Consider the following 27,508-nt stretch of genomic DNA (forward strand, 5'->3'; position numbering starts at 1 on the left):
TTCTCTGGTGGTTAACAGCATTTGCAGTGAAGTTCAAGGAGGGTCAGACTGGCAAATTATACCAAGGCTCAAACTGTCTAGGCAGTTGTCTTTAACAGATGATTAACAATTTAAGACAAAATGAATCGTTAGCTTCAATTTCTGGAGCTTGTCTAGCTCTCGGGATTCCCATGCTTGAATAAGGTCACTAACGTGCCACCTCACTCACGAGCACAGTCTCTATTTTAGTTTTGTAGCTACCTAAAGTCTCACCAACAGCTTACAAGAACTTTAAGAGTAGGTGTTTTTGAAAAATTGTCTTGGTTTTCCTTTACTTTTGCCAGTTTGAAAGAAGATGCCAAAGCTGCTGATAAAATTGGATTGAACCAGTGTGTTGGATTTGAACCTTACTGGAAATGAATGTGGTTCAAATGGCAACTTTTTTGAGAAAAATTTGCCTAACTAGCCAGCTTATTTCCAAGATGAAGTTCGAACTACAGAAATAACATACAATCAGTTGAAGAAACTAAAGGAAGGCCAGTGCCCATGTAATGTGTTCAGGCAATCTGAAGTTTATGTTGCTAGAGAGGGAAAGAAGCAGGGCTTGAAGGGCTGGTGTTACCAGTTGGATGGGAATGGAAAAAAATAGGATAAGAAGGAAAGAGTCAAAGAGAGCTTTTATTTCATAAAGGAATACAAACTATCATCGCTGAGAATAAACTTGTCACCACATTTTGTAGCCTTGAAAGATGACGTGTTCCTACAGGTAATCTTACAGATACTGCCTACTTTATTAAAATGGGGTTTTTCTGGCAAATATAATCATATCCTTTTGCTCTTCCCCATTACCTCAGAGTTTGTGTTCTAACTTATTACACTGTTAATCCTTTCCACTGTGTTTACTCATCTCCCACTGTTTCTCCTTCACATTCCACCCTTAGGCACAGAGCCCCAGCCAGTCTCAGAACTTCTATTGGCTCAAGTTCATAGTTGTTTTCCTTGGGTTCTTCTTTCTGGCTCAGTTGCTCGTTTTGTCTGTTCCTCTGGCTTCTTAGGAATCTGCTGTCATATAAGACTTGGTTGAGCCATTATGTCATCTCTGCAGCTTTTTCTTAACTTGAACCATAAGAAGAGGTGGATGCCCTGCTCTGTGTCCAGTGTACACCATGGATGCTCAGGTAACAGCATTGATTTTATTTTATGGCACTGGATCACCTGCATGTCTCTCTCTTACAGACTGTGAGCTCCTCTGGGTTAAGAACCCCCTTTGATTTATCACTGCAGATACAGTTCTTAGCATCATGCTTAAAAACAGAGGTCATTTAATGTCTGAAGAATGACTGAATGTATCAATCAGCCAATCAAGGAGTAAATGTATACTTGAGGAGCCTAGAATGAATTATACAATTTCAGCATTACAGTTGCTTTAAAATATCTGTAGAGAATATAAGAGCAAGAATTGCATATATAGTACTCTTACTTTTTTCTTGCTTTGACATAAGAAACACTTAAGAGAATCTCAGGTTGGAAGGGCTCTTAAAAATAAATTTACTGAAAAAGAAAAATCAAGTTCCAACTATGGAAATCTTAACTTTGCAAAAATAGATAAAATCAAAATTAGAGGTTAAGAAATAAATCTCTAGAAAATCAAGTGAATAAGGTACAAGCATGGGTCACAGTTTTAAAGACTTATTGTAGAAATTAAGGGACTAATGGAAAAAGAAAAGCCATAGTGACACTTGGAATTCAAGGCACAAATAATAACACAAGATGATAAACAGACCACAGCATTGTAAAAGTAGATTATTATAATTAAAAGATAATAAAATAATAACTTTACCTCAAAAGGTATATTCTGGAAGTTATAACACAAATCCATGAATTTCAATAAGTGTCTTTTAAAATATTTCTAGTTTTTTTGGCACTATAAGTAATTGGTCCACTTAAACCAATGATGGCAAACCTTTTAGAGCTTTCAATGATACAAAGAGCCCACTGCAGCACATATGCCATAGTTTTGCCACCACTGAATTAGATCAATCTTTATGCACAATGCTCTTCTCACTTCTCCTGCAGGGTGGGACTTCTGATTCCACCTCAAGCCTTGGCAGCAGTCCAGCCCGATGTTTGCTTTTGGGCTTATGGGACCGACAATGAGATCATTCTGTTTAAGGGAAGGTTCTGTGCCTGGGCTCGCCAGGGTAGGGGGGGTCACAAAGCTTTTGAAGGGGCAGTCTTTTCCTTCTGTGCCTAAGACATCATGAAAGATATGTCATTGGAGTTCAAGAAGAGCTTCATAACTTTTCTATTACATAACCAGTGTGACATAGAGGGCAATTGATCCCCGTTTGTTTTAAAAAGAAATCTCTGAGTTTCCTTTAACACTATGCCTTATTTCAGTGCTACTTATACACTACCTTGTGCAAGGAGGCATAGGATAGCCTGAAATAAGAGTAGCATGAAGAAGGAAAGAAAATTTAGGGTGAAGACCTTGAACATTATGACATGATTACAGTAATGACCTACAAGATGGTTATCAGGCGTGGCTATGATGGTACAAATTACAGTCCCAAACTACCCTTGATCACAGAGTTCCTAAGGCACAGTAGCCTGATGACTCTTTACGCATATGCAAGTAATACAGAATCAGATCTCTGGGAGAAAACTCCTACGAGGCAGCTTCCAACACTGCCCAGGACCCAAGTGTTCTCCATATCTGCAGGTTTTGCATGCATGGATTCAACCAACTGCTGATCAAAACTATTTAAAAAAATAAAAACAATTATAGCTGTACTGAATATGTACAGATTTTCTTGTCATCCTTTAAAAATACAATATAGAAATGAGCTAATAGTATTTACATTGTATTTGATAGTGTAAGTAATCTAGAAATGATTTACCCATGTGAGAGGATGTGTATATAAGTTAACATGCAGCTAGTATGCTATTTTATACAAGGGACTTGGTACCCACAGGGGACCCTGGAATCAGTGGAGCCTAAGGGACAACTGTTGATACGAAGGGAGCAGCTTTGTGTCCATGGTAGCGCAACAGTTTATGGAATCTGATCATTACCTAAATTGTACCAATAAACTCAATGAATAAAAAAATAAAATAAAAATTTAAAAGAAATTTGAAATATAGCGTGGGAAAGAATACACTCAAGAATTTTTTTCTGTATCCAGAAAAACACTCAGTGAATAATTTTGCAAATAAATTGCAGCTAAAATTTAAGCATTCAAAATTAAAAATCTGTTTATAATGAGAAAGAAGTGACAAGGAGGCACTGAATGATCATTTCAATCTAATTATTTCAGTTAGATTTTGAAAATTTAAAACAATTGAAACTATAAAATTTTGTTGTTACCTGATGGTGCAAGATTATAGAGGGAGGAGTTTTGCTTAGTTCCAAGTTATTAATACTTGGTTAATGACTCCATAGGATAATGTAGGATGTGAGGGTACATGACAGCATTTATATGAAAGTGCTTTGTGAAGTGTCACCAGTTGATGTTCTTCATCATTACACATTTATTAAGTGTCACATATTGCGTTTATTGCTGAAATGAAGATAAGATAACATGGACAGACTCCTACAGCCACACAAGGCCAGCTTCATGCAGTGACATTCATGTTCTTTGGTGGTTGGGGGTTGGTTCATATAGAAGCAAGAGTCAACATTGGATACCAACCGAGCGACACACAGCAATTTGTATGTAGTTTGCCTTTACCAAGCCTGCTTCTCTCCAACAGGCCCAGCTGATAAGCAACCAAAGTCACTATGCCCACAAGACAGTGACACAGAGGAGGGGCACGAGAGGGACAAATGACCACAATCTCGCAAGATCGGTCATGACTCCAGGACCAGTTCTGGCCTGCCTTTTCATTCAGCCACACTCCACACTCCGGAAAACTCCTTTCCCTTGACCCCTGATAGGTCTTCCACTACCTCAGCAGCTATTATGTATAGTAGCTGCCCTCTTCCTATGGTGCCTTGCCCCTCCCCTGGGTGATGTCATGCCAAGATGGTTGCTCCCACCAAAGAATAAACCCTTCCTCCCAGCATGCCCCTGGTCCCACCTAGAGAGTAACCTAATACTCGCTCACCCCCTACCACCTAGTGACGTCACCGGCTCCTCCACTCCCTGATCACTACCTCACTCAACACCACCTCAGCCCCTACAAGCCCCACCCCAGTCTCTATAAAAGACTCTCCCTGCCCCAGCCATATTGCTTTTGTCTCTCCTTTGTTCAGAGACAGCCCGGCAGATCTATTCCCCTAATAAAGGCTTGTTGTGGCCTGGTCTGGTCTTGGTCTTCGACACTTTTACCTGACAACCCCATTATACTGCAGATCCAGGATGCCTCACTTCCTTCGTGTCTCACTTCCTGATTCTGTGCTTATTCAAAAAATGCTGACAACCCATTTGGAACTGGTTAAGATTTATTTATTTACCTCTGCAGGTGATTTATTTTCATTGGGGGAAAATAGGGGAGGGGTGTAGATTGTAGATTCTGCAAAGAGACATAAATATGTATGAGTCAAGTTAGTTGGTTTTCTTTCCAATCTTTCACTTATTATTTAAATAAGAATCATGTCAATTGCTTTTTGTTGTTGTTCTTCAATAGAAATTATGATAAGCAAGACACAGGCTATTCATTCGCTGATTTGTTCTTGAGGATATATTTGATTTCTGGTACCGCAGTAGCTGCCTGCGACCCCTGATGGGTAAGTAACAGTTCCTGAAGCCTAATGTATCCTTTATGAATGAATTAACAAATGAATACTCTGACTTGAACATAGTAATGTTTCAGGAAAAAAGAAAGTTGTTGGCTTGAATCTCACAATCCATTATAGAGTCTGCTGAAAGAGCTCACAGAATCGTGTCATACACAGTGGAGCAGTCAAAGCCATACTCCTGCCTCCATGTTGCAGTCTGGGGCAGGGTTGCCACCAGCACTTAAGATACCACAATACAAGGCTTCATGTGTTTTGCTTTAAATGTGAAAGAGAAGGCAAAGTGGATAGGGGATGTGAAGATGTTATCCACTTAACTGGCAAGGGAAAAATTACAGCCGGAACTCTTTCCCAGGAAGGAATTCAGAAACCAAATCCAGTACACAAAGGAAAGATGACTCCGTGTTGGTTTGTACCTCACTCTCCTTTCCTGTGTTGAAATATTAACATTTTCAGATATAATGGGCCCTTTTTTCCGGGTCAGTGATCACAGACAATGTGGTAGAGGTCTGGACAAAGTTGGCCAGTCAGCACAGCTTTGTACTTAAAACAAAGATCCGGATTTTTCTGGCTTTTTAAATAAGAGTTGGAAGATGAATACAGAGACAAATGAGTGACAGGTTTGGCTGTGGGGATCAGCTCCATTGTATGAAAATGCTAGGCTAGCATCCTTCATACGTACGTGTTCTGAACCTCTAGCCATGTGCACTGAGGCTTCTCCCACTGCCCTTCAAAGGAAATCTCACTTACTATGTTCTGTTAAAGGTGCTTCCAGGGGTACTATAAAGAAAGAAAATCCACTGCAAAGAAAGGAGCTACAATCAGGAATAGACATACATTTTCTTCTTAACAAGGAACATGAAATATAAGAAATTTATCTTTGCTTGACTTTATCATGAAGAGAAGGTCATAGCAAAATGTATGAAACACTAAAGAGAGGAATTCAAGTTGAATGTTCCCTATAGAATCTTATTTAATTTTATTAGTTAGAACCAATACACAATAAGAGCAATGTTTCAGTTTGCCATTCTTTTGGTTGCATTGCTTGCAAACAGCAGCATTCCATATATAAAAGAAGGATACAATGAATGAATTTATTTAAATGTTTGTTAAGACTCATTTTCTATAGTCAAGAATATAAGGAAGTGGGCAAGGTGGCATACCTTTGTAGTCCCCGCACTCTGGAGGCTGAAATAGGAGGGTGGCTAGGAGTTTGAGGCCAGCCTAAACTACGTAATGAGACCCTACTTCTAACAAAACAAAACAAGGAAGAAAAGGTTTTCTCTGAAGTGTAGAATTATATAAGAGCTGAGATTGTCGGGGTTTATTTTTGTTATTTTTGAAATTAATAAAAATATAAAGATTCCTCAGTTTTCTGGCAAAACTATTTAACAAAACAGTATCAAAACATAATGGTATTTGTTGACTGAATACTTGCTCAATAAGGGATAAAAGAAAAGAAAGTCTTTTGAGATGTTACTTCTTATGAAGAAGCACAACTCAGGCTCATTGGATGCCATTCTTCTAACTCACCACCTATCCCAGCAATCCATCTGTGAGGTTTCTGAGACCTCAGCACACCGACAACTTGGGGAAGGCTCTGAAGAATGAGGAGAGATAAAGAAGAATCTCGAAGAGGGAAACAGGAAGTAGGAAGTTGTTGGTGGTCTCTCTAGAGGGAGACCTGAGACCCTGGAAAGCACCGACTTTTAAAGAAAGAAAAGGAGCCGGCCTGGGGGACGAACAGCAGTTTCCTTCCTCTGGCACTATTCGACCATCACAAAGGAAAGAAGCAAGGCTTTTATACATGGAGGAAAGCAGCTTAGTTATTCTGGCTATCGGCTTTCTGATTTTCACCTCTGATGATAACCAGTGACTTTAAGTGACTCATAAAAGCTACAGGGGAATTCACAAGTCCCCTGTTTCGGTTCACCAATCCCGTACATCAAAGAGCACACCGCAGCCCTCTTCTTATCAGATAGTGTCAAGAGAGCAGGATGATTTCAGGCAAAATCAAGCCCACCGGCCCACCACAAACATCACAGATGTGCATAGTGTGTTGTGTCTCTCTCACCACCCGTAGAGTCATTGGGTCGTGGTCCTCTGATCCCAGGAAATGGTAAATAAGAAAACTAGGAAAACCTGTTTTTTCTCCTGTGAGACTTTTACAACATCTCTTAAAGTTTTCTGGGATTCTTTTAACAAACAGATTTGTGGAATTTCCCAGAAACGACTTAATTTTCTCAGTTAACAAACTTCTTGTGATCAATTCTTACAAATAGATAGCTGAATTCTACAATTTCCCACAGGAAGTGACATCAGAAAGCTGGGCATGCTGGGGCCATCTGGGATAGGATAAATGGCCAACACTTACTAATGGGTCTGAAACAGCTGACTCTTAGCACCAAAAAGTCCTTGATGGTCACAGAATGACACAGCCCTCAAGGGAGGGCTAAATTAGGCGTAGTACACTCAGTTTAAGAAGGCAGGTAATGAAAATATTTTCTTTTTAAAGATAATGAAAAGAACTTTTGTTCACAATTTTTTTTAAAAAAACAATCCTCATCAGAAGGTTTTTAACAGTAGTTCCCTATTATGTTAACAAAATCTGAAATAAGTTTGCTAAAATTTGTTTATATTCCAACACTTAAATTTTCCTTAAGATCGGGAAACTTTCCTTATAATGATCTCTGAATCTCATAACATCTGCTTCATTTCTGGTGTGGTTTAATGAAGTAGGAAAGCAGCAGTTTACTGAAGTAAGCAAGCAAAAAAGCAAATGATTTGGCAGGTTTCAAAATACCCTAGTGAGACACCAGTCATCCTGAAGAGCCACCTCTAGAGCATCAGTCAGATGTGACTCCTGCCGATAACTAGTTATGTGCTTTCCTCCACTTGAATTTCTAAGTCTACGAATATACTGTGGTTCGTCTTTTAGGGTAGTATTTCCCAAATCTGTCTTTCAATGCACTTTTCTTGCAAGACGTTGCTTAGAAGGTTTTGAAGTTAAGTATGTTTGAGATTGCAGCAGATTGTAATCTTCTGGAGATACCCAATACACATTAACATATTTTAATACTTTGTACACCATAAAAAATCTGTTAATCTTTGTTTAAACAACATTCCTCAAAATAATTTCATTTAAAAAAACACTCTACCACTTGTTTAGAGACCAGCAGCAATAGTTAATATCTTATTTTTATGTTAGAATTTTTAGTTTTTATGTTAGAATTCTCACCAAGCATCATGAAAACCAACTACGAGAGTGACCTCTACTTTTAGTTACCTTGTAACTATACTTTATACTATTTTCTGTCAATAATGTATATTAAATACTCTGAAGAATACCACACCATTACATAGACAAGCAACAAGAGTTCTACCCATAAATAGAATCAACAACATTTTATAATTGTCTGAAAATTAGAAATGTAATAAAAACATTTATCATTTTTATGGCTAATAATTATACCCAAAGGACGATCAATATACAAAGACAATCAATCTCCATGTGTAGGACTTGGTTTCTGGTGAGAAATTCATTTGTTTGAGAATTCTTTTACTTCTCTGGTCTGCAAAAATAATAGCCACAGGGCCAGGGATTTTGCTCAGTGGCACTGCGCCTGCCTCACAAGCGCAAGGTCCTGAGTTTGATCCCTGGTACAAAAAAAAAAAAAAAAAAATAGCTACAGTAGGAGAAAATAATATCATGATGTTGTTCCTTCTGTAACATCTTAAATAATCCTAGTGTTTTGCTGAGTTTTTATTTCTACAGGAATACTGGAGGGAACAAGTTCTGTGGATCATCAGATATTTTCTGTTGTATAAAGGGCATCAGGTAGAAGCCAGAGATATCCAAGTTTGCATCAATCACAAAAAAGAAGTGAGACAGAGAAGAAGAGCATCTTTAAGTGGGGTAGGCACACAGGCTCATTTTCTGTGCTAGGCCTGATGATGCTTCACTCAGCCTGGGCTCAGTGAGGGGGCTGAAGGCAAGGGTGTAGAGGGCTAGGGACTCTGGGGCCTTCAGTTTGTGCCATCCTTTTCCTAAAGTCCCAGAGAAGTAAACACCAGGAAGGTTTTGAGAGTCCCTGCAAGTTTGGGGAAGAATCCTCCAAGCCTAGAGAGTAAAATGTAGATGAGAGATTTAAAATCTCAAAGAGGAATGGAACGATGTTTTAAAAAAGAAATTGGAATTCCAAACAGGAAAGGTAGGTAAACCCTGAAGTAAACAAGAAGCTAAATTGCAATAAGATGAACTCAAGTATATGAGTTATATTCATTCATTGTTTACTCTTCAGATCTCTATTACCTTGATTTATAGCAGTTTTTTGAAAAAAAGCATAATTCCACTTAAATGTTATAGTTGATTTTTTTAAAAAATAAATTCTGTACATTGGAATTTTCCTACTGGCTAAAATGTATTTGTAACCTCTAAAGCAATACTTGTGGCACTTTCGTGGTCACTTCTGGATAGGTGGAGAGTGGGAAAAAATTCAAGTCACCATGTGCATGTTCCTTGCTGGGGTGGAACCATGTGATGCTCAGCCTTCCTGTTTCTGCTTATACTATAAACTTTCCATGGTCTACTTCCTGCCAAGTTTTTCACAATATTGTGCTTTTTGTTTGTGATTTTTGCTGTTAAAATGTCCCATAGGCACAGTGCAGAAGTGCTGTCCAGTGTCTCCACATGCAAGGTTGACTGCAAGGTGCCTTGAGGAGCAAACACAAGTTAGGTAAGTGCTGTAAGCACATGAGTTTTAGTCAGTGAGGCCTGGGCTCAATATTAGTAAATAAACAATGTGTATTAGATAAGGCAGCTTAGAAATACACATGAAACAGTGTTAAGTATTGATTGTATGTATGATAAACACTGAAAATACTGTGAAGAAAGGCTCTCTGGAACCTAACCTTGTATTTCCCATAGGAGCAAACTTTCTGCATTTGGTCATTCAGTGCTCAAAGTGATTTTATAGAACACACTGCGAAATATAAGAATCAACTATTTAATCAAATAATATTGAATTATTTATGTAAAGAAATAGCTTTACTTTAGGCAATGCCAGAATAGTTTCAGACCAATTTTCCTACTAAAAACAACTAGATGAGCTGAAAAAAAAATACAAGTTATGATCTAAAGTATGATGAATATTTTAGAAAATTATTATAGTAAAAAATACATTGGCATTAATCCTCTTCAAAATACTTCCCCTCACTTATGAACACACTTATCCCATTGTTCTTGACACTTTCTGAAGCAGTTCTGGAAGTCCTGTTTTGTGAGTGTCTTTAGTTGTAGCACTGTGGCTGTCTCAATGTCCTCAATCAATTCAAATTGAGAAACACACCAAAAACATGGTTTCCAGATAGGGTAGGGAGAAAAACCTAATTCAGAAGAGTATGCTAAAGGGAGGAAAGAATTTGTGTGGTAGTTTGTTTCTAGCTCCTATATCTCATTGTCAGCATACTCCATCTTTCACATTTCTACATTTATTCATCTGGCCTTTCCAGGTAGCCTAGGGAATCTCTAGGGGGATGGTGGGAGGGACTAGACTCTTCCCACTGAATAGGGCTGGGTTTGGGAACCTGAAATGCCACAGCTCCAGCCATGTGGGAATGAAGGAGGTCACACTGAAGTTTAGTCCTTACTCTGGGGAGCTGTAGGCATCCTGTGGTATTACGAAAGAAGGAAAGAACCTTGGCAACTCGATTGTCCTCTACACATCCTTTTTTTTTGGTACTGGGGATCGAACTCAGGACCTTGCACTTTCGAGGCAGGCAGTGGAACCACTAAACTAAATCCCTGGCCCCGATTGTTTAAACAGGAAGTCAAAGGCCCAAAAGGTTGAGGTTCAGAGTGACTTAAGGGGGAGGCATATATGTTGGGTCTAATATACAAATAAATGGGAATGTTAGCAAAGGACTAGATGAATTCCTCTGAAGATGTTTGAATGATCAATAAACATAAAAAATTACCAACTTTCATTTATAAACAGGAAAACAAAACTTAAAACTGCAGTGAAACACCAGCACATTTCTACCTTACTTATGGCTAAAAGGAAGAAGACTGACAATATGAAGTATTGGTGAAGACAGGAGACTGAAAGTCTTGAGTGCTGGGTAGAAAATAAATTGCTGCAATTTGAAGCATAATTGGAAACAACTACTTGGAATTCTTTACTAATGTTGAACATATGCATATCCTATGATCCAGCAATTCTACTGTTAGGTAAATAACAGAAGCAAATATGTATGCCCCCAATGGGACATGTACACAAAGGCTCATGGTGTCATTATTCATAATGCCTAAACTGGACACAAATTTCTATCCATAAAATAGATCAATCAGTCACGGCATATTTACATAGTGGATATGATACACAAGGAAGAGTCCACAGCTACATGCAGCAACATAGGTGCCTCTTCCCAACATAATGTTAAGCAAAGAAGCCAGATGCAAAAGGACACATAATTCTATCTTTTAAAAAGTTTGAAAACAAGTAAAATCATCACTCATGATGTTGGAAACCAAGTATGTTATTTGGGGGAGGAGGATACAGAGACTAGGGAGGGACCAGAGTAGGATGTTGATGGTATTTTCTGGACCTGGTTGGTATTTACATGGAGATGTTCACTTTGTGTTATTCTATTGAATAATATAGTTTATGTAAGGATATGCTATTGAAGCTGAATCCTTGATTACTGTGTTAACACTTTCTATTCATTTTTCAGCTTTTACAGAATGTGCTACAACACACAACCGAAGTTGCCAAACTACAAAGAGGAGTTGCCAGATGATGTGAAGAGCATTTACTATGTGTTAGGCACTTCCCTAACATTTTTATTCCCCTGGAAGGCCCACAAGGTAATTACTGTTATTGTCTGAGCTCTTAACCACTGCTCAACAATGCCAAACACAGACCATGGCTTTCAGCCTAACTTATCCTTGACTTTGCAATAGCAACTGAAAATGATTTCCTTCTTGAAGTTTTCATACCTTGGCCTCTATTGTGCTCACTCTTTTCAAATGCATAATTCAGGAGGTGTTGCCCTATCAGATGTTAATCAGGTTGTCTGTGCCAGAAAACCATTCCATGGTCTACCATGTTGGGAAATCTCTAGATTACATAATTCAGACAATTTTACTTACTACAGGACTTCTCTGATGGAGACTGTACAAGAAAGGAATATAATACGTAGCATTTCCTAAATTTACTTACTGGATGAATTCCACTGAGGGGATCAAATAAGAGTAACTTCCTACAGATCACACTTTGGGAAAGATAATACTTCATTTGTCATTTCCCCTGGTTTTTCTTCACCCTTCTGGCTATTCTTTCTTGCTCTCCATTACAAGGTCCTGTGTTTTAAATATTTAAATACTACTAGCATCCCCCAGGGCTCTGTTTAGGTGCTCCCTTCATTTACTTGATCTTTAACTCCCTCCCTTGGTAACTTCATGCAAAACGATGCCTCAGTTACTATCCGAAATTTGAGGACACCAAAATAGACCTAAATATCTCTTTTAAATTCTGTATCTGTATATTCAACTATCTACTAGGTGATTCCAACCAGATGTTTCAAAGAGATCTTTAATTTCATATGTCCAAACATGAATTCAAGAGATTCTATCTCATCTATATTTTCTATTAGTGAATTATTAGTATATTTTCTAATATCTATATTCATCTGTCTCATATATATCTTCTATTAATGAACATCACCATAAGTCTACTAATGATTAATTCAGAAACCTAGATGTCAATAGTCTCCCCTTACCTACTGACATTTCCACTCACCATCTAAATGTCCCCTCATCCTGTTGATTCTAGTTTCTAGTATATGTGCTGCCAAAGCGAGCACTGTTGATTCTAGTTTCTAAACGTGTCTTGAATCTGTCTTCTCTTCTTTGTCCTCATTGCCAGTAAGACTGAGTTCATCTCTCCATTTCTTCTTGCTGCTTTACAATATCACCCTCATAATAATCAAAGTGGATTCCCTCATGATTATCTTAGTGGCTGCCATGAGACCAGTCTTTATGGGGAGTATAGGCAGGGAACCTCAACAGAAAAAATAAGGTGTAGCTGCAGGCAGTGTAGATAGTGGATAAGGAAAACAAGAGGAGAGGAGGGTGTACCTGCATTGTGAGCGTGCAAACATGGTGGGGGTCACTTGTCTTAAAACCAACAAAAGTTTAGAAAGCACTAGTGGCTCAGTGAAAGAAACAGCCCATGGAGATCCAAAATAAATGTGGATGATGCCCTCTAACAAGTGGTAGAGGAAACAGACTTGGAGAGAATGTGGGACTGCGTAACTCTGTAGTCATGGGACTCCCCTGGCCCCAACTGTGATTGGATGTGAGTGGATGGATGAGGATGCTTGTTGGTTCTGGGACACTGGATGAGATCTGTATCAGCCATAATTATTCAACTCTTTGTTCAAAGACTGATGTTCCGGACACCGCTATCTATGGAACAATCTGCAAAACATCTGCTGACCATCAGTACATGTCAGGCTAATTAACATACAAATGTAAGACCACTAACCTTTGTTCCCTCTTCTGTGAATTTCGCCTGTTGACTTCCCTGCAGCCCCCTATGGAAAGAGCTTCGGACTCTGGGCTGATTGCCTCTCTAAGCTACTTTGCTTTGGGGGTGCCATCTGGCCAGACTAAGGTCTGTTTTACTTTTCAACTTGTCCGGTGTGTTCCTTCCCGGGTGTTCTTTGCTGCAGTCAGCTCCTCGGAGCATTTGGTAAGGCCCTTGGTCTTACATTCTGGAGGCACCGCTGGGATCCCTGGGTGTGCTTCACTACAGTCAGCTCCTCAGAGCGTTTGGTAAGGACAGCAGTCTTACAGAGAAAACCTGGAAAAACCAATAAATATGAAGGAGAAGCAAACTAGGACATATTGGGCATCAACTCTGTGGCAGGCACAGGGCATGGTATTTAGGTTTGCCTCCCTCCTCCTTTCTTTCATTTTCTGTGATGTTATTGAGGTACAATTGACACTCAACAAACTATACATATTTGAAATGCATAATTTGATGAATTTTAACATGTAAGTATAAGGACGAAAGCATTGCTGTAATTATGATAATATACAGTTACATCATTCCCTAAGGTTTTCTTTTCCTCCTTTAAAATTTATCCTTTTCAAATAAATCACTGAGATATACAGATATCCAAACTATAAGATAGATACCTATAAAATAAAATCTAATTTGCCGGCTTATAAACACAGAGCATGGCTTGGATGTACCCCCTCCAATGATGACATTACCAACCACAATTCTACCCAAAATGGTAGAAACAGAATATTTTTCTTTTCCATCTTCCAAAATATTTGGTTTTGTTTTCTAGGACTCTGTTCCTTTGACATGAGTCGGAAGTATGAACTCTGAATTCCACCTGTACACAGATGTATCCCAGAAGTTTTATTTGGTTTACCAGAAATGATTAACTGCATTCTCCCAGCCACAGAGTGGGGTATGTATCAAAAATCAGCACTCTACTCAGTACCAAACGTAGTGACCCTGCTTTCATTGCATTGGCTGGGATCATTATTCCTGCAGGCTTCATCCTTTCACATCGCCATCCTGACTGAGTGGGTGAGAGAGAGGTATGAAATAGAAAATAAAAAGGTCACCAAGTTCACGTAACATTTGTTTTCATTATCCAAGTTGAAAGTAGGAGAGGGAAAATAGCTGCTGTTAAAATTTGCAAGTCTTTTCTACCAGAGAAGGTATAGTTAATAAATAATGACAAAAATGAATAAATAGCTAGTGTTTTCAAGTATTGACTGTTCCAGAGGCGCATTTGTGATGTTTATGATTGCTTGCACAAAGGCAACAGGTTGTACCAGTCTTATGGATGAATTATCAGCGATGGTGAATCTTTTAGAGAGGAGAGCCCTAACCACAACCCCAAACCCACTTAGGTATTTATTGCCAAGAGCCAATACTGCAATTAAACCTGAATACTGAAGTTTCAGTTTACAAAAAACGATTCATACATTAACATTTTTTGTCTTAAAAGAAAAACAACATGCATACCATAGGTTTGCCACCACTGAACTAGGTTCTTTTAGCCTTAAATCTAAATTCCTAAGTCTCTGTGATACTTAGAGCAACTGAGTGTCTCTGTAAATTCTCTGAGGTGTAAAACATTGACTTGTGCATCAGAGTCTTGAAAATATAAAAACCGCGAGGCATGTAGGCCTTACTTTCCTCTGTGTGATGGCTACAAATCACACCTAGACATCAGGGCAACAAGATATACTATTAAGTATAAAAAAGACCAGGGCAAAGAATAGTATAATGAGGCCACAGACACTTCATCATGCTCCCTGGAAAAATAACTTAGATGAGAGATTTTGAGGATGACCAACAAACACCATCATCTTAGTCACTGGAGGCATAATGAGAAATAAAGTGATGTGTCGACATAAACTTCCTATAATGATGGATGCTCAAGCAGAACAGTCTGCAGCATGATGGTGAGAGGGCATGGATTATAAAGTGTTGCTAGTGGCTAATGACTATGCTCTTAAAAGTCTATAATAATGACTTAAAATATTTCCTTGGAATAGTCAAACCATTTAGACAGGAAAGAAAATGTCATTAGAATATGTTAGTGATTGAAGTAAATGGTACATCACAACAATATTCCTATTTCAAGGGAAGTAGGGCTTGCTTTTGTTTTAAAATCATCATTCCATTGTCTTGGAGCTGACCAACCATGTTGTCATTTGTTTCAGTTACTATCACTTGTTCTGCTGTAGGAGAACAGATGAGCCTGAGATTTCCTCCTTCCTGTGTAGATTTCCTTCCTTCCCTCATCCCTCCAGAGCAAAATAGAAATAAGTTGTTTTAAAAATAAGTAGCAGTGAAGTAAAACCATTAGTCTTGAACTAATGAAGAAGAGCACCAGTGTGAGCATTTTGCAAAACAAAGTGAAGCCAGCTGGAAATAAACATATGAAAAAATGTTCAAGATTACTGGTCATTCAAGAGAGATGCAGATGAAAACAACACTGAGATTCCACCTCACCCCAGAAAGAATGGCTGCTATCAAGAAATCAACCAATAACAAATGCTGGCAGGGGTGTGGGGAGAAAGGAACCCTTCTCCACTGCTGGTGGGAGGGCAGGCTGGTGCAACCACTGTGGAAGTCAGTATGGAGATATCTCAAAGCACTAGGACTAGGGGTCTCATTTGACCCAGCTATTCCCCTGCTGGGGATCTTCCCAAAAGAATCAGAAGAATCATACCACAGTGATATATGTGTGCCCATGTTTATAGCGGCACAGTTTGTAATAGCTAAAACTTGGAAGCAGTCCAAGTGCCCATCAACTGGAGACTGGATAAAGAAGATGTGGGATTTTTTAAATATAAAATGGAGTACTACTCAGCCATAAAGAACGAGAAACTAGAGTCATTTATAGCTAAATGGATGCATATTGAGGCCATACTCTTAAGTGAAATAAATAGGACACACGTGTAAATACTGAATAGTTTCTCTAGTGTGAGAAACTGAAAGTGTAAATAACAGTTAAAATGATTAAAATGAATAATTGATAATTTGAAAGAGGAAGAAAAGTCCAAAGGGGTAGGGGAAGTGGGAGGGGAAGGGGAAAGGAAAGAAGGGAAAGGAAAAATTGTGAGAAAAGAAAAAAATGGAAACGAAGTCTTTATAAATAGGGAAGGGTGGAGGGGGGGAAGGCCCCACAGGTAATGGGGAAAAAATAAGAACCAAGATACATCATGTACAGGTACAAGCACCCAATGACAAATGTAAATGTATTGTATACCTAAAATGTACCAATAAAAGAACTTAATAAAAAAAAAAAGTGAAGCTGGCTGGGATGATGATCAGAAAGAAGCACCTGCTAGATAACAAGAAAATAAAAATATTTCAACATACAGGTCAGCTTTGGGTATGAGGCAATTCATTTGGAGTTTTGAGTTAAAAACCAAATTTTGTAGATTTCCTTTTAAAAACAGTAGAGATAAATATATTGTAGCAGTTAAAGAGACTCCTAGAGGGGTGACTAGATCATGGGGATACTGCATACATCAGTGGGCTAATCCAGTGATACTTATGGCTGCGTATGCTGTTAGGAGGTGGAACCTAGTCAGTTAGAGGTGGGTCACTGGGAATATGCCATTGGACAACAAATCTCTTACTGTAGCTCTTTCACTGTGGTCCTCTTTTTGGCTATCACAAAGTGAGCAGCTTTCTCCATTATGCCCTTCCACCATATTTTTATCTTGAAACCAACTTACCATGGACTGAACCTCTAAAGCCATGAGTCAAATATCCCTCTCCTCCTTTAAATTGGGAGTGTCAAGTATTTTGTCTCTGCAACAAAAAGCTGACTAATGTACATGTAATGCTGGGATAGCGGTTGTACAGGAAGGTGATGCATACGTGTTTTTCATATGAAGTAGGAATATTTGGGTTTCCCAAACCAGTGCAGCATTTTTAATACAGCACTTAAAATTGTATCAGAGACCCAATTCACAATCTATTACCTATCTTCCCACTTTTCATTTCTGTTGCTGAGTAAGTGGGAGTTTTATTGCTTCTTTCTTGGGCTGCAGAGGCATCTGTCTCTTTCTACCCTTTCCAGCTGATTCTAGCCCATATTGCTAAAAGTCTTCCTAAATCCCTAGGTTATCACATTCAGTGAAAAATCCTTCAATAGTTTTGATTTACCAAGAAATCAATTTCCAAACTGCCTCACTTGAAAGGTGTGGCTCTCCATCCTCTCCTCTTCCAGCCCAACGTTTCACTTCTTCAGGCACTTGATGTTACAAACAGCCCAGTTCTAGAAGCATGTCCTGTCTCAGCAAGTGACTTTACCAGTGGGAAGGTTATAGCCCCACCTGGCAGGTCTCTGCCCACCCACGCCAACCTCTAAAGGCATGCTTGATAACTTCTGGAAGGTTAGTTCACAGGTAGTTATTCTCATTGTTTTCCATAGACAGAATTAATACTGTGTTCCTCTGAAAACCCGTGATATTTTGTTCATTCCTTATTACTATATTCTACCCTGTCTTTTACTTATGTATGTCCATGACTGATACTCTGTTTGTGACAGTCTAACTTGGTGTTCACCTGTCCATCAATCAACACAGATATACTGGTATAAATGAGATCAAGAGTACAGGGGCCAGGGATTTAGCTCAGCAGTTTTGCCACCTGCTGCACAAGCACAAGGACCCGAGTTCGATCCCTGGTACAAAAAAAAACAAAAGAGTGCAGACCAGCCCTCTCTATATTTATTAGATTGGTCTTCAAGAAAATACTTTGCAACAAACTAAGATAAATGAGTAGCATATATGAAACACATTTATTTATTCTTTGTCAGAATCTTTTTGTTTTATGTCTTATTCTCTGAGTAATTAACTACTTTGAAGGTAATGATACCCAGTGTACTATTGCTATTCTCTTATTATTTTGTTAAGAAATTTTGTTTTATTTTGTCATAAAAGAAGAGAATAGCTTGCTTTCTCTTATCTGGGCCACAAAATCCAATAGTGAGTCTAAGTAAGTAAAATTGACATAATATAATAGACAAAGATATTTATTATAGATAATTATTTCATGCTTAGAATTTTATGATAACTCAGGAAGGGCAAAAGCTGTATGTCTTTTTAAAATTACTTCACCTCTAGTACTTTACATTTAATAGGAATTAAGACATTTTTGGAATAAAAAATCTTTCTTCTACACTATATTGCTGGTGATTTTACCTTGTTTATATTTATCCCTTTTGCAATACCCATGTGTCTTGCACATAGTAGGTGCTTAATAAAATTCTACTTCATCACTTATTGAATGAGGGTCAGTACTTTGAAAAGTCTAGAAGATTTCTGCTGTGATAAGGAAATAAAAATGATAAAAATGATGAGATGTACTAATAAAAATAGAAACAAAATAATAGAAAATGATGGGCCATTTTAAAATGTCAATAGTTTTAGCATTTTAAGTCTTCGTCAAAATTATATCCAGAACTCATTAACATGCAGCCAAAACAATTGAATCTCTCTGCTCTGTAGTTTTGGAAAACTTCATGCTCATTTATTATAAAAAAATGATGCAATGCATGAGAAAAATCCATGAGGATGGAAAAGGCAAAAAACCCCCCAAAAAACCCAAAACATGAAACTCCCAGTTAGAATAATCAGACATCTACCATTTTATTTTCCATAAATAAAAGGAACTAAGCTTCACAAGAAAGATATGCCAAAAAGACAGTACTTTAAGTAGATAATAAAATAAAAAAGCTTGTGGTAGTATCCTTATTTCATCCTCAATCAATGAAAATTTTGTTGTAGATCAATATTGGGCATCCATTTTTTAGCAGTCTTTTCTAATGCAGATTGCAAATTCTTAAATACTCTTACTCACTATATTCAGGCAAGTGTTACTAAGTGAATATAGCTCATTTTCTTTTGTTGTCTACATCTCACTTTTACTCTAAAGCCTTCTAGCCATAGATGACTTTCTGTTAGCCCTCCCAAAAAAGTTTGTTTGCCCCCCATACTGGTTTTCTGTCAACAAGGACAAGTATGCCATGCCATCCTTATTCTTTGCCTATTATATTTTTTCACCAGCAAATTATTGTACTTCTATGTACAGGTTTTTCTATTCTCTCCCTTCCGATTTCACCATAGTTCTCATTTGAATTCTGTTTTCCTCAATACATTTAAACAAAATTTTATACTGTAGTCTGCTTCTCTTTTCTGCACTGTCTTTTAATTAAAGACTAACAGAACATTAAAACAGATGACTTTCTGCCTCAGTTTTGCTGAGGCCCAAATAATTGCTAATTCTCTTCACATTGGATAGTGGAAATGCTAGCTCATCCATGTGGAACTTGCAGAGAGGAAAGCTCCAAACTGATCTGTCAGCATTAGCCAGGCCTCTCACTCCCACAGGTTTGCAAAGTTCAAGAGACAGACAGAGAGTATTTTGGGAGTGTGTTGAGGCACTGTGTCATTTCTCCACGGAGAGGAGGAGCTGCTTCTCCCTCAGGGAAGCAATACACACAAGTGGGTCTCTACACGATCCATTTAGGAACTTGAAGTGTCGCTTGAAGGGAAGGATGCACAAAAAGTGACTCCACTTCCAATGTAAGCAGAGAAAAGATCTAGGTACCCCTAATGCTGTCTCTCCCCATGATTCTTCCTCACTCTACTGAAGCAGGCTGCCATGTTTTGAGCCAATATATGGAGAAATTGAGTGGCTTCCTCCCCACAGTCACCAAAGTATAGAATATTGTCAATATCCATATGACTGACCTTAGGAGAGGATCATTTCCCAGTAGAGCTTTAAAATGAATTGGCAGCCCTGGACAATAGCTTGACTGCAGTCTTCTGGGAGAGGCTGAGCCAAGGACCTAGCTAGGTTGTTGCTAGATTCCTGAGTCATGAAAGTGGCTGGAGAATAAATGCTGCTTGGGGAATTTATTACACAGACAAAGATAATTACCCAACCCTGGACCCCCACAAGTAGACGTTGGCCTGACAATGTCCTAAAAAGGACCTTCTACTGGAGGGGCCCCTGGAATGATGGATGTCAGCTCCCCAAGAGAAGGATAACATTGGACCAACAAGATCTCAAAAGGGGAGTCTTACCTACACAGCCAAAGAGAAGACATAGTTTGAGTGAAGGAGTGGGGAGAATGTTCTGGGGAGCAGTGGAGAGAGTGATCGGGAGATTCTCTAAGGAAGCAGCAAATGTGTCCCTAACTGATAAAACCCATATTGCCCATGCATCACCCCTAGAGGGCTCTGGTGCCAAATTACAACCTTCCTTTAATGTCATGTCTTGGCTTTCTGGACTAGAACTTACAGAGATTGTATATAACAGTGTAGGGACCAGGCAGCAAGTCAAGAGAGGAGGAATGGACTGGCTCAAAATGCCATTGTTCTTTTTTCCTTCACTGTTCCAGGAAACTTAGGCTAAATGAAGGGAAATATGTTCCCTAGATGACACTGGAATTATATAAGAATTTTCCTAAAGTAGACCCTTAAATGAGAGGACAGGCTTTTTTACTATCTTGAAATGATGAGAACATAGGGATCCTACCTGATACTGCCTAGAAGGTACACAAAGTGAGTTTAAGTAGGGTGTCCCAACCATTACCATGGACATTTCAAGCTGGGTAATTCTCTGTTGTGTGTATGTATGGGGGATGGCCTGAGCCGTGGAGGGTGTTTATTAGCATCCTTGGCTTCTACTTACTATGATTGCTGTGTTCCAGAGTGACACCTCCTCCAGAGGTGACAACCGGCACTGGCAGAGATTCTCTGAAGTTGGGTAGAAGACTTAGAATCACTGGTTCAAAGAAACTTTAGGAAAATGAAGTATTTCTATGTCTGTACATTACTAAGCCCCGTTGGATCAATAAACTGGTGACAGTAGAAGCAAATGGGAAACTCTGAGAGAAACTCACTGGCTCTCCCGAGTCTTGCACAGAAGGAAGTTCTTAGGAAGTAACTTTGACTTTTGGTAAGAAAACTCATAGGAAATATATAACTATGCATATATAGAACATAGATTTTTCTGACATGACTTTTAGGAACTGTCAGGATTCACACCGAGTATCACAAACTAGGTAATTTATAAAGAACACAATTTTATTTTTCACAGTTTGAGAAGCTTGGAAGGCCACCATCAAGGAGCCAGCATCTGGTAAGGGTGTTTTTGCTGGGACATAACATGGTGGGGAGCATCACGCAGTGAGAGCCAGAGTGAACGTGGCTCAGGTTTCTCTTCCTTCTCTTATAAAGCCACACATGCCATCAAGAGGGCTTCATCATCATAACCTCATATAACCCTATTTACTTTCCAAAGACCCCACCTCCATATACCATCAACATATGAAATTGGGGATTTTGTTTCCAACACATGAATGATGGGGGATACATTACAATAATAGCAGGAACCTGGCCATTATTCCTTTTGTACCAACTTCACTCCTTTATGATCATTTCTTGCTTTAGGCAATCAATTCTGAATGAATGCCATCCTCCCGAAATCCTGTCCTCAACCATATCATCCATCTTATGCTTTATGTCATTAAGCTTTGACTTGGACTATCAAATATGTTAGACCTTAAGAAGTTCAGTTCTTGCGCTAATTGCACAATTTCTGTAAATAGCCTAAAAATTATTGAATTACGGGCTGGGGATTTAGCTCAGTGGTTTCACCACCTGCTGTGCAAGCGCAAGGACCCTAGTTTGATCCCTGGTACCAAAACAAACAAACAAACAAAAAGTATTGAATTACACACTTAAAAGGAATTAATTTAATATTATGTAAATTATACCTCAATAAAAGTGCTTGAAAAACAAGTTTAAACAGCAGAAAGGTAGTTTTGACATTTCTGTACTTCTACAAGTCTTCTGCATATATTTTTTCTGCTGTTATTTGAAGACATACAACATTTTCCTCTGATTACCATTTTCCTACTAAATCATTGCTTTCAGTATTACAGCTCCTTTAACTTAGCTTATGGCTAAACCCTGAACACTGACATTCTACTGGTGAGAAAATTTCATTTCAAAAAATTGGAAAGGGAAAGAGCTTGCTCATTTTTATTGGATTTCAGTTATTGTAGTGCAGCTAAGTGGTCACAGATTCATTTTCTTTTCCACATATTGAGCTTGAATCTTCAAAGAGGTTATTTTTCAAAAGGAGATTTTGCAGGTAACTAGCATGTTATATAGAATGTGATTTTGGGGGCCTGAGAAAAGAGAAAAAACTCTCCAAGCTCCACAAAAGCTTCTCTGCTATGAGCTCTTCTGAAACAGTGCAATAGATCTACTTATCAAAAGTAATGGCCAGCAATAGCCAAAGCCATTGCTTTTCCTGACTTTGGCTTTTATAAATGGAATGAACTATTGGGCCAAGGGTTAAATGTGGGAACCATCTAGGGACAATCAAATGAAACTCATAAATTGGTTGGTTTATTAATTTCTTTAACAACTTAGATAAACTAATTCATTAAAAAAATCCTAGATAATCTGAAGTGTTATTTAAAAAAGATATGAATTTTCATTTTCATGGCCCTTTATGCTTCTCAATACCTGTTCACACACCCTAGCACCATTATGCAAGGTTTGTCATACTTTTAAGAAGATGGAAGCCATATCCCACGGAGAAAAGATAAAGTTCATCAGGACAGTACTAGCTAGGATCACAGCATTTGCTCCCTAGTCTGTTCCAGTGGTTTCTTAAATGCATTTAATATTTGGTAGCATTAATTCCTTTTAATTGTAGAAAATTATGGAAAATGCAAAGAAGTACAAAGAAAGCAATGTTACTCATCATCACCCATTACTGATGAGGGACTGAGTCCTTTTTTTTTTTTTTTTTTTGCCAAGAAACAGATATAAAATAATGTTCCTAGTGCAAAGGAAAAGATGCTTAGCTTCCTAAGGGTCGTAAGTCAGGAAATCTTTATTCTTTTTTTTTTTTGTACTAGGGATTGAACTCAGGTCCTTGTGCTTGCAGGGCAGGCAGCAGAACAACTGAGCTAAATCCCCAGCCCAGGAAATCTTAATTCTATCTATGCTTAGATATAGATTTTCCATGAGTGTTTCTTGCTAGATTTCACATCCACTTCTTAAGGACTTCCTTCAGGCAGGACACTGGAGAGTTAGTGAATTACTTTCAAGTTGCCATTTGATTCCTACACCCAGTCTTGGCTTATTAATATATAAACATAGCGAATACATACACTATTTTTTTTTTAACCAGTGGTTTTGGAATATTTGAGATGTGTGGTTTTTCTCTCTCCCTTCCAGGGTATTTGACAAAGTCTGGAGACATTTTTGCTTGTTAATCTGGGTGAACTGCTGCCACTTGTATCTAGTGGGTAGAGGCAAAGACATATTCATTGCGCAGGACAGCCCACCATATACAGTGAAGAAATATACAGGCCTAGAAATTAAAAGTGCTGATAGTGTGAATAGAGATAACCACTGTTAACATTTTCTTTCTGTACTCTTTCTTCTTTTCCTTGATTCCTTTTTCTTTCCAAAATTATAATCATCGGTCATCCACTGTCATATATTTTCAAACTTACAGCTACATTGTGAATATTTCCCCATTATTACTCTTCAAAACATGACATTGATAATGCACAGCAGTCTAGCATGTGATTTAACTATTCCTTCCTGACGATCATCAATCTTGTTTCCAGGATTTCAGCAGCATAAATAATGTCAGTATGAACATTTTGACCACAAGTCTGTTTCCATTTCTCTAATGATTTTCTTTGGATGGATTCCTAGAAGTACAATTTGAATCAAACGGAATGAATTTTTAAATGTCCTTCCTGTTGTTGCCAGATTACTTTCCCAATTAACAGTCTCTCTAGCAGTGTATGTCGGGACTCATTAGACTTGCTCTGTTTCTACTGCATCTTCCTGAGTTCAAGTTTAACATGCTAACATAAATACCTGTACTTAACCCTAACAGGACTCACGGGGTAAGAAGTACATAATTGAACAACTGTGCTCCCCTCTAACTAATGTAAAAGTTTAAGCCCTCCATCCCAATATCCACATACAGACTTCTTATTTTAAATAATATTTCCTTCAACCAATAACAAATGCTAGCAAGGGTGTGGGGAGAAAGGAACCCTTCTTCATTGTTGGTGGGAGTGCAGACTGGTGCAACCACCCTGGAAATCAATATGGAGATGCCTCAACTAGGATTGGAGGTCCCATTTGACCCAGCTATTCCTCTGCTGGGTATCTTCCCAAAAGAATTAGAAGAATCATACCACAGCGATATACGTGCACCCATGTTTATAGCAGGACAGTTTGTAATAGCTAAAGCTTGGAAACAGCCCAAGTGCCATCAACTGGAGACTGGATAAAGAAGACATGTTTGTTTGGGGTTTTTTTTATAAAATAGAGTACTACTCAGCCATAAAGAACGAGAAACTAGAGACATTTATAACTAAGTGGATGCACATTGAGGTGATATTCTTAAGTGAAATAAATAGGATACACATGTGTAAATACAAAAAAAAATATTTCCTTAGGGTACATACATTTAAAGGAGGAGGGGAAAAGAAGAAGGGAAGAGGAGGAAGAAGATGATGATAGAACCAGAACCCTTTGCACTGGACCATATGGTCTGTTTGTCACTGAAATGCCACCACTCCTTTTCATGACATGAATCACACGAACACACATGTTCTCCAAAGGGATTGAATCAGTCAAAATTTTGGCTTCTAGATTTTCCAACTCATACTTGGCTAACATGTATTTCCCGACCTACCCCTTTCCAGCAGATGGAGCTGTTTTTCCAACATTTAAATTTGCTATGCAGCAATTACAGCTTCATTGATTTAAGCAGGGCTGCTCAAGGGTTTTCAATGAAGTCTACTTTGCACATTGGTATTATTGAAATTGCTCGAAGGCCCAAAATCAAATCTGAAAATGAGACTGCATACTTCAAACATAACACCAGTCTGCTCAGTATTGATGAAAACAATGTGTTTTTAAAAGTACTGAGGGCACATAAATGATGAATCACTGCCCTACAGCAATGATATATTAAACTAGACTTTTTCATCTGAGACATAGAAGTAAATGTGTTGTTTGGAAAGCTGTGGGATTCAAAGGTGATTATTAAACAGGGTAGTTATGAAAGACTGTAAGTCATTAGACAGATTTGATATTGTTTCTTTCTACGGTAGATATCATGGAAGAAGTGTTGGTGTAATATGGATGAGATGGCTGGGCTATCAGCAATGACTCATTTTGCCAAATAATTTGCAGATAAGATGGAAAAAGAAGCACAATATCTTCAGTCGCAAGTGGAGATAAATTTCTCACTGTCAATACAGGTTACAAATTCCCTTTTACACAGTTCGGACTGGAGGAGAATATCCACTTTCCTGTGTTAAGCAGCTGTCCACAAGGGGGAAAACAGGTCTCTCCAACTTTTCTGAAAACAGCTTCAGTCCAGGTGAGGGCTCAGTTTGAATAGGGTAAATTATAATCCATTCATGACTAGGGAGGAAGAAAAAGATCTGCTCTGGAAAACGAAAGACCAAAATCAAACAAAGAAAACAAAACCTTCTTTACAATCAACTCACAATCTGCATATTTCAAACAACTGTCACTCACCCAGAGGGAAAAGCCATTGTCTTTCAAGAAGACCAACATAAAGCACAGGCTACTGATACAGAGTTTGATGATTAATGATATTGCCAAGGAAACAAACTGTAATAGTTTCCTCCCAAAATTTGTAATTTGACAAGAAATGAAAATAAATTACACATCTGGGCTTGAGGGTTGTGTGAGCTTCAGAGTGAAGGATCTTAAGACCAAGTCAGATAAAGCAGCATTTGTGAAATCTTAGGTCTAGCTCAAATTAATGTATTCATCTGTGAAGTTACCTGCATTTTTAAAGATCTGTGGTTATATAACTTAGAGATATTAACACATAAACCCCCTTTCATCTACAAAATCACATGAGTATGTGTGATTTTATGGAAAGACTCAAATAATGATAGGTAAGCTCTCCCCCAAAGTCATGCTGTTGTTTGATAGACAGGTATGGAGCAAAGGTGGAATAACTCTTTAGATCTTCAAACATCTCATAAGAAAGCCACAACTTTTCTTCACCTAGTACTGCTTCAAGGAAACACAGAAGCAGTAGTTTTAACTCAACCCATGCTCCAGTCTGCCTTTTATAATAGAAATTAACAAATAGAACCATTTCTCTGTAATTCAGTGTTTTTAAGCAGGTTTTGAAATTAGTTCCAAGACTTAGTCTTCTCCATACATGCTCCATCCAATGGACTCAGCTGTTATGTTCCTTCAACATAGCATAACTGGTGAATGATTTCAGTTCAGGGTGCTCTTAGGAAGGCATTTTAAAAACATTTCAAAGGTGTCAGAAACCTTTCAGATTTGAGATCACAAATATCCAACTATAAAACATACCATCTGCATTTTCCAATCAGAGGAGACCTGTGTTGACAGCTCTCCCCACAGCAGGCACTGGATTTAACTTAAAAATGTCCAGCTTACAGGTTGAATGCTAACCTGAAAAATGCAACATATCTAAGGAAATTCCACTTGAAAAATGCACTGCAACTAAGGGATTTCCACTTGAAAACTTACACTAGAAGTCTCCATGACTGTCATAGTTGAAGGGCTCGATCTTATTTAACAAGGTTTTGTACTATGCTTTATTACCCAAACATTGAAATGTTTTTACATTTATCATCACTTTATATTTGAACTTACTGTAGCACACAGGTTCTCTTTTCATGGAAGTTGAGAGGGGTAGAGAAAAGTTGTATGAAGCTTCAGAGAGTGCATTTCTTCACATTTTTATGGAAATTCAAAATTATTTTTATACCACCACACAAGCGGTGAAAATATATTACACCACAGATAAGGCTTAATTGAACATTACTTGAATGAAGTTAGTAAGCGCTATTCACAAAGCAACTGCCAGACAGCTAGTGTCCAGCCAGTGGATGAAGTTTCAGGGAATTGACAACAAAAGAAAAATTAAGGGAATTTCTAAATCATCCAATTGAATTTTATAAATTAGCAAAGTACATTAAGGCTTTTTTCAATGGCCAGTTTCCATTGGTCTTTGCTATTTGCAAGGACTTTCTGAATACTTTTCTTTTGTATCTTTCAGTATCTTTCTTAGGCCTGGGCGCAGAGTCTGGGGTGCCCCATTTTGTACAAAAAATGGAGATTTGGCAAAGTCATAGCATCTGATATGTCTGCCAGCT

At 38.3% G+C, this 27,508-nt stretch overlaps 1 protein-coding gene and 1 long non-coding RNA gene across 27 annotated transcripts in view; one reads left to right on the forward strand and one right to left on the reverse strand.

The window, feature by feature from the left end:
- Positions 1-27,508, reverse strand: part of Trpm3 (transient receptor potential cation channel subfamily M member 3) — an 843,949-nt gene that overhangs the window by 347,555 nt on the left and 468,886 nt on the right. The window lies entirely within an intron of this gene.
- On the forward strand, positions 2,780-12,223 carry LOC147825966 (uncharacterized). Its single transcript, XR_015439933.1, has 3 exons — positions 2,780-8,633; positions 9,375-9,453; positions 11,450-12,223. It is a non-coding gene; the product is annotated as an uncharacterized LOC147825966 (long non-coding RNA).

Source organism: Heterocephalus glaber, unplaced genomic scaffold (genome assembly GCF_053883595.1).
Source record: "Heterocephalus glaber isolate CG9 unplaced genomic scaffold, H.glaber_assembly_v1.0 deba00001481, whole genome shotgun sequence".
Lineage (NCBI taxonomy): Eukaryota > Metazoa > Chordata > Mammalia > Rodentia > Bathyergidae > Heterocephalus > Heterocephalus glaber.